General features: G+C 41.2%; 1 non-coding gene across 1 annotated transcript; it reads right to left on the bottom strand.

Moving 5' to 3' along the window:
- Nucleotides 1-13,718: 13,718 nt before the first annotated feature.
- On the bottom strand, nucleotides 13,719-13,838 carry LOC142447703 (small nucleolar RNA SNORA61). Its single transcript, XR_012784363.1, has one exon. It is a non-coding gene; the product is annotated as a small nucleolar RNA SNORA61 (small nucleolar RNA).
- Nucleotides 13,839-14,230: the final 392 nt, after the last annotated feature.

Here is a 14,230-nt window from a genome sequence, read left to right as displayed (position 1 = left end):
CAGCCACATGAAGCTACCCTGATGCAGCCAGGGCCCTGGAGGATGGAGGAGCCACGTGAAGATCTCTGCCAGCGCTGCGATGCTTACGCCAGTGGATCCACAAGACTTCCCACCCACTGGCCTATGATTGTCCTGCACTCAACATTATTGCATGTGTTGGGTGAGTCTGAAGAAGACTTTATAGATTGGTACCAGATATATGGGCTAATATCAGACTTATGGACTTGATCTGGACAGGGCTGGGATGTTTTCTCAATATTCAATTGCTCTTGCATGTAGAGCTCTTTCCTATATACATATAAGGGTGTATGAATTTGTTTCTCTAGTCTACACAGAATAACACAGGACTTAATTTTTCAGAAGCAGTACACCTGCTCCTCCTTCCTTCGTCCATCTCATTCTGGAACTCTGATGAAACCATGGTGACTCTGCTTGTATTTGAAATAAATACCTATAGTATCATTTCCAGCACCAGAGCAATACACAGCCACCAGCTTGTAACAAAGTGAGAGATGAGTGGTTGTCAAGTGCTTAATCAGTATTGTTTCATTTGGTCATTAGCAGAGGAAATATCATGCCAATTCTATGCTATTGTTGTGAGAAGCCGTCTAGTGAATCTCCATTCATGGCAACCATATGTACAGAAAAAGGAAACACTGCCTCACAACTATTATTGTGTTTCAGCTTATTCTTGCAGCCATTGTGTCCATCTATCTTGTCTTCCCTTTTTTAATGCCCTTTATTTTACCAAGAATAATAGTCTTTTCCAGGGACTGGTCTCTCCTAATAACATGTCCAAAATACATGAGCCAAAGTCTCACCATCCTTGCTTTGAAAGAGCATGCCAACTATGTTTTTTCCAAGGCAGACATGTTTGTTCTTTTGGCAGACCATGGTCCTTCCAATATCCTTCACCAGCACCATAATTCAAATGCGCTGATTCTTCTTCAGTCTTTCTTATTCCATGTCCAACTTTCACATGCATACGAGGTGACTGAAAATACCATGGCTTCGGTCAGTCCCTTACCTTAACTTGGTCCTCAAAGCAACATCCTTGCTCTTCAACACTTTAAAGAGGTCTTATGCATCAGATTTACCCAGTGCATTGTGTTGCCCTATCTCTTGACTGCTACTTCCATAAGCATTGATTGTGGAGCCAAGCAAGCCAAATCCTTGATAACTTTCATCTTTTTTCCCATTAGTATGATGTTACCTATTGGTCCAGCTGTGAGGGGTTAGAGTTTCTTTACATTGAGTTGTAATCTATATTGTAGGTTGCAGTTCTTGATCTTCATCAACAAGTCCTCCTCACTTTCAGCAAGCAAGGTTGTATCATCTGCATATCACAAGTTAATCAGCCTTCCTCCGATCTTGATCCTGAGTTCTTCATATAGTCCAGGTTCTCTGATGACGTGTCCAACATACAGACTGACTATGTATGGTCAATGGATACAACCCTGATGCACACTTTTCCTGGTTTTAAACCATGCAGTATTCCTTTATTCTATTTCCGCAACTGCCTCTTGATCCCTGTACAGGTTTTACATGCGCACAAGTAAGTGGTCTGGAATTAAGCACCGAAAACCTTAGGAATAGCAGGGAACATTATCAGATATAATGCCAGCAATGAGCCTCTCAGATCAGAAGGAACTCAAAACATGACTAAACAAGATGACATGGACGAAGTAAAGTCAACTATGATGACATGGACGAAGTAAAGTCTTTGGGACCTTCATTTGTTGATGGAGTACAACTGAAAATATCTACTGATAATTGGAAATTGGAATGTACAATGTATAAATCTAGGAGAATTGGAAGTCGTCAAAAATGAGTCGAATGGGGGGGAAGGGAGGGAGAGGGAGGGGAAAATACGGCGTGATGAGGGGAGCAAATGTTTTGAGAATGCTGAGGGCAATGAATGTATGAATGTGCTTTACACAATTGATGTATGTATGGATTGTGATAAGAGTTGTATGAGCCCCTAATAAAATGATAAAAAATGAATAAACTGCATAAAGATCAATATTGTAGGCATTGGTGAGCTGAAATGGACTGATGCTTGCCATTTGAATGAGATAATCGTATGGTTTAGCATGCCAATTTCTATAGCTGTGTTTAACCATCCCTCATAAAATTAAGAAATGGCACCACTGCATCTACATCCATAACATACAGTATACAACATATCAACATAATCTCTAGATGGTCATATTTTTACTATTCATCTGTTCTTATATCTTCTAAATCTGTTAAATGAACATGTATTAGGCAGTCCCAGAGTCCCTCACTCTCATACAAAAGGCCACACCCCTTAGGAGGTGTCATTAAGCTACCACTTGATTGACAGGTTTGAGTCCATCCTAGTCAGGAGTGTGTAATCACATAAAATCATCCAACTATCATGATATTCATGAGGAAAATGTTTTTTAAAGCAATGCGGTTTTGATTTTTTTAAGTTTTGATGATTACTCCTCTGTGGAGTGATCTACTTGGTAGATTTATTTCTACTCAGACCTCACTTGCAATAAGTACCTTTTTAAAATGATTCAACTCATGTGGAAAATAATATTGCTGTCAAATATCACCATCTTAAGGAGTCCTGGTGGTGTAGTGGTCAGTGCTGGGCTGCTAACTGCAAGGTCGGCAGTTCAAAAACACCAGCCACTCCACTGCTCAGGAGAAAGATGGGGCTTTCTATTCCAGTAAGAACTACAATCTAAGAAACCACAGGGGCAGTTCCACCCTGACCTGGAAGGTCGCTATGAGTTGGCATTGAATCGATGGCAGCGAGTTTGGTTTGGGTTTGGTCACCTCCTTAAGAGGTGGCTTAGGAAAAATTTCCAGGATAATTGCTGACAATGCGGGTAGTGCTTATGCTTGCTGGCCTATACTCCCAAAGCCTCCAAGGCTGTGTTTCTCATGGAGTCTGCACTTACGATCAGGGCTCCAGGACAGGTTATGGAGACTGAACCCTCAGAGTTCAGTACAAAGGTCCTGGGACATCCACAAACCTTGAACAGGTCCAAGTAAGCCATATTTCTAGAATCATAATCAATAGGACACAGAAGGAAATTTCCCATAAAGATAACCAGAGACATTACAGGACAATTCTAGGAAGCTATCTAGCTATATTCTATACAAAAATATCTACAACTTGTTCTATCAAGCACAGGCTACAATGAGTTTGAACTTCCACTTAACAATTAGAGGCCACTGGGTATGTCCTTAACAGGAGGTGCACGGAGGCCACTAGGTGCTGTATCACCTTGCCGGGCACACAGTCCCAGTGGCCTCCAGGAGGTAAAAGGCATGCAGTGCAGAGGAGTACTTACCATCTGCTGCACTGTATATGAGCACCTGCCCCCATTTTAGGCTCGAGGGATTACAGATAAATAGACCTCCATCTCTGTGGTGCTTATATAATTGTCAATTTAAGGATTAAGCATGTAGGGGTGGAGTCTAGCCTTTCAATCAGATCATAGCCAATGAGGCCTCTGTGTGGTCATGGGCTTCTCCTGAGGAGTCTGGGAAATCCTGATTTTCCTCCTTAGAGGCAGGAGACACTTCTCTCTGTCTGCCACTCCCTGGGAGACAGTGCAGCTGACAAACCCATGGAACTACCCTAGTGCCCTGAGCCGGACAAGCCACATGGATGCAACCAGACCTCGGAAGCCGGAGAAGCCACAGAGAGACCCCTGCCAGTGCTGAGATGCTTACAACACCACTGGACCCAAAGACTTTCTACCCACTGGCCTGTGATCGTCCTGCATTTGGCGTCATTGCATGTGTTTCGTGAGTCTGAAGAGGACTTTATAGATTGGTATCGGACATATGGGCTCATATCAGACTGATGCCCTTGGACTGGACTGGGTTGAGGTGTTTCCTTAATGTACAGTTGCTCTTGTATATAAGCCTCTTCCTTATACACATATGTGTGTCCCTGGGTTTGTTTCTCTAGTCTACGCAGACTGACACAATCTCTGTCCTCAGGTGTCTCAAAATACATGGGGGAACAGACAGATACTCCAGGAAAAAGAATACTGCTGCAAAGTTTCTTAGAAGTCGGGTTCGTGAGAATTTATCTTACGTAATTTAGATGCATCGTCGTGAAAGACCAGGAGCTAGAAAAAAGGCATCCTGTTTGGGAGAGCATTAGTAAAAACATGGAAACCTCCACAGAGATTTACACAAGAACCACAACAACGGGTTCAAAGACATCGATTCTATTTTAGCAAGAGGCTCCAAATAATAGCTTAACTAATATGGACTCTCTGCCTTGGACACTGTGGTATTTTAAGATCTATCTGTATGAGATCAAATTGGCAATTGCAAGGGCAAAAGTTGTATAGGGACTTTGGCAGCAATGAGTTTATGATCATGAGAGGAATCACTGAGAAGGGTTTCACAGCTCGAAGAATAGGATTAATGTCACTAAAATGTACCTGTGCAACTTTAATTTGTATATATTTTTGCTGTATATATTCTCAACAAATAAGTTTTAACTTTTTTAAGTTTAGCAGGCGGCAACATAACATAGCAGCTGAGTATAGACTTAGAAACTGGGGACCTGAGTTCCAATCCTAACTCTGGCTTATATTAGCTGTGAGTTACAGAGAGTTATTTAACTTCTGCGCCTTACTCTTTGTGTGTGTGTGTGTTTGTGTGTGTGTGTGTGTGTGCACGCGCGCATGCGTGCACGTGGCGTACACACACACACATATACACATACAAGTGAGTATCTCCTTCTAGGGTTTAAGAATGCAAATATCGTAATCACCTTGGAGTGACTGTCTTCTCACACTTGATCTTAGCCAAAAGGCCGAAAAGCGATGTGACTGTCTTCTCTTATGTGGTAATTACAGAATTTCATGGCAACTTAAAGACATATAAAAGTATAAGGGTGGAGATTAGCCACCTGTCAGTTAGGCCACAGCCTTATAAACTCCCTTGGAGGTGCAACTGAGATCTCTCTCTCTCTCTCTCTCTCTCTCTTTCTCTCCCCCTTTCCCCTTCTCTCTTCTTCCCTCTCTCCCTTCCTCCCTGACTTTACCTTCCTGTTGGCTGACCCTGATTGCTGCCAGATGCCTGTGATTTTACCACTGACATTGGACCCACATGACATTGCAGCCAACTTCCTGCATTCTGCATCATTGCAGGTGACTGCGTGAATCTGAAGAAGGACTTACAGACTAGTGTTGGACTTATGAACTCGGTTTGGACTGGGTTGGAATGTTCTCTTGATATATAATTACTTTTTGTTATAAAGTTCTTTCTTAGTTGATGGTGCCCAGCTATCAAAAGATATAGCATCTGAGGTCTTAAAATCTTAAAGATAAACAAGTGGCCATCTAGCTGAGAAGCAAAAGCGCACCAGCCTGTGTGATCATAAGGTGTCAATGGAATCAGTTATCAGGTATCAAAGACCCAGAACAAAAAAATCATATCATTATGAATGAGGGGGAGTGCAGAGTGGAGACCCAAAGCCCACTGTAGACAATTGTACATCCCCTTACATAAGGGTCACAAGGAAGAAACGAGCCAGTCAGGGTGCAGTATAGCACCAAGAAACATATAGGTTTCCTCTAGTTCTTAAATGCTTCCTCCCCACCACTATCGTGATCTCAATTCTACCTTACAAATCCAGCTGCACCAGAGCATGTACACGGGTACAGATCAGAGCTGGAAACAGGGAATCCAGGACAGATGAACCCCTCAGGTCCAACAATGAGAGTAGAGATACCAGGAGGGGAAGGGGAAGTGAGAGGAAAAGGAGGGAACCGATCACAATGACCTATCTATAACCCCCTCCCAGGGGGGGATACACAACAGAAAAGTGGGTGAAGGGAGAGTTTGGTCAGTATAAGACATGAATAAATAATAATTTATAAATTATCAAGGGTTCAGAATGAATGGAGGGTGGGGGAGAGGGGGAACGAACTAATACCAAGGCCTCAAGTAGAAAGAAAATGTTTTGAAAACAATGACAGCAACATATATACAAATGTGTTTGACACAATGGATGTATGTACGAGCCCCAATAAAATACTTTTCAAATAAATAAATAAATCTTTACAAATAATAAATTCTTTCTTACACATTTGAGTGTCACTGAATTTGTTACTATTATCAGTTTGATCCCTAATGAATAGATCTTAATAGAGCACAATGCCCAAGGCAGACATCCTTTACCAGTTGAGCTAAACTATTGTTTGGTATTAGAACACTTCACAAGAGCCTCTTGCTTCATGATAACTGTTGATCTGTTTTTGTTAGTTCCTGTCCAATCAGCTCTGACTCACAGTGATCCCAGGTACAAGAGAGCAAAACATTGCCATGTCCAGCATCATCTCCCCCATCCTTGATATCTCTGAAACCATTGTGGTGACTATTGGGCCCATCCACCTCAGAGGAAACATTAAGTGTGTTTGTTAAAAAAATTAATGCATAATAGATAATGTAAAAATAAGCTCTATGAGAAAGTCCAGGAGAAAAATGAGGCTTTCTGCTCCCATATAGATTTACAGCCATGGAAATCCAAAGAGTGGTTCTACTCTGTCCGACAGGCTGGTTATGAATCAGAACTGGTTTGACAGCAGTGAGTGGGTTTCTAAGAAAGCATGCACAGCTGGGAAGTTGAGAAAGAGGCGGCGGACTTGAAGAACGGCCTCTCAGATGTTGTGTTTGAACAGACTTTACATAAGATTCTGTGAGATCAAGTGCAAGTTAACCAGTTGAGCCAATAGAAGTGGTGCTGTTAAACTCTCCTTCCAGTATATACATCCAAAGGAAACACACTAGAAACCCTGTTTTACCTAATGTGTAAGAGAAATTTTCTTGTAGCTTTAGAATCAAAATTCCAGAATATTTTGACTTCTATTCCCTGGTATATTTGTTTCCTCCAAAATAAAAATACTGGCTTTTATTATTTATTGTACAACATTGAGTAAAAATGATGTTGAGGCAGTTAGGGAAAGACATGTCCTCACTTGGGAAATAAACCAGCAGAAGAACTCGTAGATGCACAGGTTATCAAAAGGATGACATGTTCAGGGTCAAGGAACAGAGGGCAAGGTGGTTCTCAGAGCAAACTACACTTTCCCCAAGATATGACTCCACAAGGTAGTGTCTCTCTAGGCATTTCTTCCATATACAAACCTAAGCTCTCCTCAGAGACACAGCTAGAAGAACGTGCTCTGAAATGGTGAGCTAATCGATCCGAATAAGGGAGTGTTGATGGAACGGACATTGCAATACGATTACAGCTGTTAGCCTTTCTGAATGCACATCCTCCAGGACCAGGGCCGGCCCAGATCGGTTCCAACTAAGGAGACCCAAGTGATCAATGAAATGTGCAGGTCACCAACACCATGGAGAAACGCCAGAGGTGGAATGGAACGAAGAACGATTTCAGTTGGGTGGAGAAATAGAAGAGGTTGCAGGAGCAAAGGTAGAGGTGGGAGGCCAAAGGTGGAGGCAGGAGGGGGAAGTAGAGTGTAAGTAATTTAGATGAAGGACGGATCTGGAAGACCATTAAATTTTCAAAATGTTTTAAAACAAAGCAAGACTTTAAATATGTGAAATTACAAATCCATTTATTTTATTTTAAATTAGATGGAGGTTTACATTTCAGATAATTTATCATTAATAATTCAATTAATTGTTCAACTATTATTCAATTGTTCAATACATTATTCATTTATTCTATTAATTATTAAGATAATTAATTCAACAGTTTAAACCACCAATCAAACCCCGCAGTAGTTGACCCCTCACCTGCTGCTTGATTTCTCCTCACCCTCTTGTGGACTGCCATCCTCCAGTTCACCCAAGTCAGCACCATCTACCATCTAGTCTATTGCTTCATCTTCCCTCTCCTGCTCCTCACCCCACCGCCAAAGTCGGTTTCCTTTAGCGTGAAAGTCCTTATCAAAATTAATTAAATAAAAGAAGTTCATTTTTATTATGTAACAGACACAAACATGATATCTGATACACTGGGAATCCTTTCTATTTTCATGAATGATTTCTACATTATACCCATGGGTCATCCAAAATTATTTCTTTCAAATCCTACTGGATATCAGTTTAACACAAAGCTTTAATTCAATATATTTGGGTTTTTTTTTTTCATTTTAACAATTTATTGGGGCTGATACAATTCTTTCATATTTGGGGTTTTTTTTTTAAAGACTAAGTCATCTGAAAACTGATAGATCCTTGGGACAAACTTATATTCTGATTTAAAGATATGTGAGCATGAAATTATGACTCCCTGGTGACTTCAACTAATTATTTTCTTTTATTTTACCAAAGAGTTCATGTGTGAAGTTCCACAGACATAATAGAGGCATTCTTTTAAAACAGCATATTACAGATTTTCAGTATATTACATTTCCCAAATTGTTGTTATTTTCTTGAATTAAAAAGGCCTTTCAGTACTCTTGGAGCAGAATAGACCGGAATGTACAGTGTGGCTTTTTCAATAAAGCATGTGCTATTGTAAGGTTACAAAACACATTAAGAATTGAGTGAATGCCCTTTCAAATAACAGACAGAAATAACAGAGATTGAGAGATCTGAAAACATTTCAAGAGCATTAATTCCATCTTCTGAGGAATGCTTATGAGGTTTCTAAAGTGGATCATTGAACACTTCTTGGTTTGCGTCAGGAAATGACCGGAAAATTATTTTAATAGTATGACCATCTCATTTCCACTTGCTCATCTTAAACTCTAACTTTTTCTTCCTTACTTATTTGGAGAAATATATACAGGGGAATAAAAACATTCTTATAGGTGAAGCAAACAGAATTGTACTAAAAAGGATCCAAAAATACCCTTCCTGATTTTCTGACATTAAAAGACAAACGTATTTTACAAATAAAGAGAAGGCTTAAAAGTAAGAGGCAGGCATGTCTGTCCTACAGACGGTCAGCCTAGGGGACAGCATGCCGTTGAGGAAAACATCCACCCTCAGTGTCCAGACCACCGATGGGAGCAGAAGCTTGGCACCACGTCCCTCACAGGGCATTTCTGGTCTGGTTTGCACTCAGCCCTTGGTGCCCAGGCGTGTACAATGGACAACCAGGATTTTAGACTGTGTCCTTTCAAGGTGCATCGCACCCTTCATAGCCTACACCAGAAGCATCCAATTGGGAATCTCCTCTAAGTGGACTGACGTGTACCTTAAAGAAACCTGGAGCAGATTAAAGGGGCTGAGATACAACCAGAGGCCTAATGCTGAAATGCCCAGGGTGAGCAGCAGCAGCAGGTGGCTTTCATCCCAAGGATATGGGCATGGAAGTCTTTGGGCTTGGATCAAAATTCTTGCCTTGAAGGTGTCCATTAAGTGGCAACTCAAGACTACTATATATGTGTTGCTTTCATATTTCCTTGTCTGTTTGTGACATATAGAGCCCAATTTTGCCTATGTGAGTGAGCATTATTGAAAGTTTCACCTATCTCCAACCATCATCACTAGCGCAAATTTCATCTAATCACCTAAGTTGTTGATCTAAACAAATCAGCAATACATGTACTTCTGTAGCAATCTAGCTGAGAGCAACTACTAAGGGGCAGAAGTAGGGTAAGTGTGATGATGGGACAGGAGGAAGGTAAAAGGAAACAGAGGAACGATCTAGGAAGCAAAGCTATGGATAGAGGTATAAGTATAGGTGTGTACATATGTAAATACATTAATTCATAAACATAGAGGTATTGGCCTAGGCACATATATTTATATGGCAATACACCGAGGTAGTGGACAGACTTCAGGCCTCTGTTGTGCCCTCCCTCCATGCAAGAACATTTTGTTTTAACAACCTGGCATTCTGTGATGCTCTCCCTCCCGACACAATACCGAAGACAAAATGGGTGCATAGCAAATGTGGTGAAGAAAAAGGACAGTGTCCAGCTTTCAAAAGATATAGTGTCTTGGGTCTTAAAGGCTTAAAGTTAAGCAAGCAGCCATCTAGCAGAGAACCAACAAGTCCACATTGAAAAAACACACCAGCCTGTGGAATCATGAGGTGTCAACCAACTGGGTAACAAGCATCAGAAGACCCCAAACAAACAAACAAACAAATAAACAACAACACACACATATATATATACTGTTGTGAATGAGGTGGGTCAGAGCAGAAAGCCCAAACCCATCTGTAAACAATGGGACATCTCCTCACAGAAGGGTCACAGGGAAGGGATGAGTCAACCAGGGTGCAGTAAAGCACTGATGAAGCACACACTATTCCTCTGGTTCCTTACGGCTTCCTCACCCCCCACTATCATTACCCCAGTCCTATCTTTCACTTTGGGCTAGACTGGAGCATGGGCACAGGTACAGATAAGAGACAAGAGCTTACGACACACGGCATCCAGGTACAGAAATGGGAGTAGAAACACCAGAAGAATAGGGGAAAGGTGGGAGTGCAGGGGAGGAAGGGGGACTGATTGCAATGATCAACACATAAACACACACACCCTCCAGGGGGACGAACAACAAAAACCATGCAGGAAGGTAGACAGCAGTCGGTGTAAGGTATGAAAATAATAATTCATAATTTATCAAGGGGTTATGAGGGTGGTGGGGAGGGGAAAAGAGAGGAGCTGATACCAAGGGCTCAATAGAAAGTAAATGTCTAGAAAATAATGATGGTAACATATGTATAAATATGCATGATATAATTTATATATGATTGGTTATAAGAGCTGTAATAGCCCCCAATAAATTATCCTTTAATAAAAAATTAAACTGCCCTATACATATATACTTTCTTTTTTTCAACACTGTACTAAATTCCATGCCATTGACTACATTAATGGTAATATAAAAGAACTGCCATATGCCCCATGGAGATAATTTATAATGTCCTTCAACAAAATAATAATGTTGTCTTTAAAGTGAGCCAGGAATATATATCTCGTTAGGTGCCATTGAGTTGGTTCTCCAACCTATATGAAAGATAGGCCTGAGAGCATAGAATTTAAAACACCAAAAATATTTTAATTATTTAAATGTGTTGATTAATAAATTTAAATAATAGTCAAGACTAAAATACTTCCTAAAGAGATCAAAGAATTTGCATTCTTGGGAAGGAAAGGGAGATGAGAAAGGAAGGGGAGAGGAAGGAAGAATGCTGGAACTATGTTTCAGATTGTTTTTAACATTTTTACATTTATACACTTTTCTTCTGTATTTTTAAATAAATGCTTTCCCATTTATTATACAAAATATATCACATGGTGCACATTATTAATACTTTGATATGTCTGTTAACAGTTTAATCTATACATAATTCATGTGCTACATACAAGTGAATGGTTTAACTATATTAAAAAGAGTTGTGCATTCATCACCACAGTCAAATTTAGAAGTTTGTTTTCATTCTTGTGCCCATTTTTATTAGCTCCCCACTATCCCCAAACCTCTCCTGCTAAAATCCTAAAACATTATTAATCTAATTACTGTCTCTATAGAGTGATCTATCCTGATTTCTTATAAAGAAAATAACTCGAATACACTGTGGTGGACTTGTAAGTACACACGACCACTATGGAAAATGATAGGGCGATCCGTAAAGCAACTGGGAGTTGAGATCCTGTATGATCTAACCATACCACTATTAGGCATATACTCCAAAGAAATAAGAGAAACAGATGAGTGGATGTATGCTTTCCCATGTGTGTAGCAGCTCAGCTCACAATAGCAAAATTAAAAAGCAGCAGCCTAAATGCCAGGAGAATGGATAAAGAAACTCTGGTACATACACACAATGGAGCGTTACGCATCCCTAAAAACAGTCACGGAACCATGAAACACTGCATGACATGGAATGACCATTAAGCTGCATGAAATTAGCCAATCAGAAAAAGGACAAATATTGTATAAGTCCACTACTATAAGGAGAACCACCAATTAAACAAATTTTAGAGACCAGTTCCCAAACAAAGGGGTAGAATCTCTGCCTACTGGCCATGAACATCACCTCCCTTATGCGCACGTCATAAGGACTACCTCAAAAGAGTAGACTTCACATTGCCTGAGGTCACTCCTTCAAGAAGGGGAAAAAGGGGAAAGACATCCACTTGATGCCTTACAACACTGAGACAAGGCTGTAACAAATCCGCAGCCCCTTCACTGGAATGAGAGGAGAACCGTACTGGAAAATCAAGTGAAGACCAGGAGAGGGGGCATCTACATTTCAGGGAAGACACTCATCTTTCTGTTGGTGGGCGTGCTGAGTAAAGGGGGAGGAACAATCTCACATGGGGCAGGGATGCTGTGGGAGTCACATAACCTGGTGTCAATTTAAGGATTAAAAGTCTAGAGGTGGAGTCCAGGCTGTCAATCTGGATATGGCCAATGATATCTCTATGTGGGCATGGCCTTCCTCTAAGGATTCTGGGAAATCACGATTCTTCCTCCTTGGAGGCGGGAGGCACTTCTCTCTCTCTGCTCACCCCCTGGAAGACATAGCAGCTAGCAAGAAACATGGACTCACCTTGATGAAGAGACCCCTGCCAGCGCTGAGATGTTTCCAGTACCACTGGATCCAAAGACTTCCCATCCACTGGTCTGTAATCTTCTACATTCTGTGTCATTGCATGTGTTTCATGAGTCTGAAGAGGACTTTATAGATTGGTATTAGACATACGGACTAATATCAAACTTATGGACTTGATCTGGACTGCGCTGGGATGTTTTCTCGATGTTCAATTGCTCTTGTATATAAATCTCTTTCTTATACACATATGTGTGTCCATGGATTTGTTTCTCTAGTCTACCCAAACTAACACAAAAGCTAAGCAATAATTGCAGGAAAACTAAACCTGCCTCTTTGGTCCTGGGTAGATACTTTGAAGTTGTTCCTACATAGCTCTCGGTGAACCATGCCGTGGACTAAACACTATGATGACCTTAGATGCTAGTCTTACACAGAACATGACACCCCCAAGGGTCACACCAGAAGGACTAAACGTGGACGCCCGACTGAAGGAACTGGGCCCTACTTCAAAACTACTGTGCTCTTGGACTTAGGACTGAAAATCCCTGATGGGGTAGGATGCAAAAGATGGCCACCCCAAGACTGTGGAAATGGTGGTCCTCTGCCTCAGAGGGCATCCAATGAAAGGAGACTCAGACGCACCATATATTTAGTACCTCAATGCTCCCCTTGCTTTAATATGACAGGTATTAATCTGATAGGCAAGGATCTGCCCTTGTAATAAATGTTATAGTAAAATTTCTCCGAGCACCAACCCCCATGCTCAATAGAAACAGAGCTCAAGCACCTAAGAAATCAATCTGTACAGAGCAGCGTCTCATGGAGTACAGCTCGCAGTTGGACTGTGCTCACCACATACCTCCTCACATCAACAGGACCTTAAATTTTGTGACATTGAATAAATTATTGATGTTACCGATGCAATCGCCTTATACCCAGGGGGATGAATGAGAATGTTTTAGCTTTGGTTTGTTGGTTTGTTGGTTTGTTTGTGAGGGGGTGTATTTTTGTTTTTCTTCTTCCTTTCATTTCTATCTTTGTTTTGTTTTCTTTGGTTGTTGTACATGCTGGGTTTTGTTTTGGTCGTAATATGACCGCCAAAGTAAACCAGTTGCTCATAACCTGTGGACAAGCAGATGGATTCTGGGATTCCACTTAATTCTAGCCCCAATCCAAGAATGATCTGTTTTTGTTTTTGTTTTTGTTTTTGTTTTGACCCTCTTTGAAACTAGCCCAGGCTCCAAGAGCACCGATGGGCAGCTTCAATGTTTCTTTTCCTCCTTTTACAACCACCCAGACCAGTGTTTTGATCCGATGGGAAAGGGAACTGGAGGGTAGTAATATGTTCTTATCACATGGTCCTGCTCAATACTCGCCTTCATGAAGAAATCCCTGAAGATAAGGGTGCTGCGCCAAGTCTGAGGAAGAAAGCAGATGGTCCCCAACTATCAATTGGAAAAGTCGAGTATTCAAACAAGCAGCCATCTGAGGGGTCAACTAAATCCACATTGAAACAGCACAGCAGCCTGAGATCCAAAGATGACAGTAACAAAATCCAAATATGATGAAGGGAATGGTATCAGAGCTTAAACTCAATTTGTAGAAAGCTAATAAAGAAGAGGGCAGCAGCCCAAACCCTTCTGCAGAGTATCTCGGTGCATTCAGCCTCTTGCACTAGAGCCCTGCTAGCCACAGGTGAGGGGCCCAAACAGCTTCACTAACAGACAG

Source organism: Tenrec ecaudatus, chromosome 4 (genome assembly GCF_050624435.1).
Source record: "Tenrec ecaudatus isolate mTenEca1 chromosome 4, mTenEca1.hap1, whole genome shotgun sequence".
Classification (NCBI taxonomy): domain Eukaryota; kingdom Metazoa; phylum Chordata; class Mammalia; order Afrosoricida; family Tenrecidae; genus Tenrec; species Tenrec ecaudatus.
This window is presented reverse-complemented; position numbering and strand designations above follow the sequence as displayed.